The following is a 1,621-nucleotide window of genomic DNA, read 5'->3' as shown; positions in this document are numbered from 1 at the left end:
TCTGAATCCAGCACTACACCTAGATTTCAGGCCTGATCAGTGGGAACTAGCTGAAGCTACTGAAGCTGTGTGCTAACTTTAGATCTCTCCTCTATTGGTCCAAAGATTATTACTTCAGTTTGGTTTTTATTTAGTGGAAGAAAATGATGGCACATCCACACTGCAAAGAATTTTAATCTCAATAAGTCATTTTTTTCTTATATAAGTGGATTTTTCCTGAATAAAGGAGTTAAGTGAGACACATTGCCAATGGAACAAGACAATTTACATTTAAAATAAGAAAAATCAATTGCATTGTCTTATTTTCAGTGCATATAATCTAATCATCTTATTTTAGGAGTTAAAATACTAGTTCCATTGGCAAATCGTCTTATTTACCTGCTCAAATTAAGGGTTAATGCGCTTAATTTAAGACATTTTTACTCATTTTTAGATCATTTTTGCAGTGCAGGCATTGATTTCTTCTAAGCATTTCCTCAGTGCTTGAACTGGTTCATAATCACCTGGTAGCTGCTCAGGGCCCCATAAACTTGGGGCCCTAAGCAGCTGCCTAGTTTTGCCGAATGGTGAATTGGCCCCTGGGTATATCTACGTTCACTGCGACATGCAGACGACCTTCTTTCTGAGCTTAAACCAGCCTTTAGATCTCCTCTGACATCGACTCCTAGTTCTGTTCATGGCGGCTCCAGAGTCAGACTGCAGATGTTCGTCTGTCCAGGAAACTCTGGGATGATCCCAGCAGCCTTTCCTCAGGTTTGGACCAGAATCAGAACCCCATGCACCCGGGGGGGTTCTCCTCCGTCACCGACCCACACGTCTCTGGCATGACGTGGTTTGGACGCAGCAGCGTCCTGCAGGATGTTTTCATTTCCGCGGCTTCATTCCTCAAGAATCCAGCTGCTGATCAGAACCTTGCCGGCCCGTTTGGACCCAGATGGAGGTTCTATAAATGATATGAAACGCTGAGTGGGAGCAGAGCTGACTCACCCGCTTGTTTTGGTAAAACTGTTGAAAAGCACAAAGGAATATTCTGAGCAGTAAAACGCGTCTCTGGGCAGAACTTTATAAAGTGTGTGATGATGCTGCGCAGCAGAAACAGTCCGACGGCGACCAGAGCGCCGGTTCTGAGGGACATGAGCTCATCCGGCCCAGCAGCCTCCAGAACGCCCCCCCCCGTCTCCAGAGGTTCTCTCTGACTCATGGATCAGCTCTGGATGGATGTGAGGAGCAAACATCTGCTGCAGCTGGGAGGGACCCACTTCCTGTTAGCACCGCTGACCTTTCACCCCAACGACCGGCCGCCGCCGCTCCTTTCGATGACATCACACACGCATCAATGCTCCGTCTTTGTGGTGGGTTTCCTGGCTCTGTTTCCTGTTGTGCAGGTTACCATGGTAACAGTCTGAGAGTCACCAGAGGCATCGACAGCGCCACCTTCTGTGAGCTGGAGGTTAATTCTCGCTCTAAATATTAATTTATACAAATATATATTAAAATTCACTTTAAATAATAAAAAATCTCCACTGCTGACTTTTTCATTTAAAGTAAAAAAACAAAACAAAAACTCAAAGCTGTGAGAACGGCTTAATTTAAAATGAGATGTTATTAGAAGAATTTCTAT

This window comes from Cyprinodon variegatus, unplaced genomic scaffold, assembly GCF_000732505.1.
Source record: "Cyprinodon variegatus isolate N-32 unplaced genomic scaffold, C_variegatus-1.0 Scaffold312, whole genome shotgun sequence".
NCBI lineage: Eukaryota > Metazoa > Chordata > Actinopteri > Cyprinodontiformes > Cyprinodontidae > Cyprinodon > Cyprinodon variegatus.
This window is presented reverse-complemented; position numbering follows the sequence as displayed.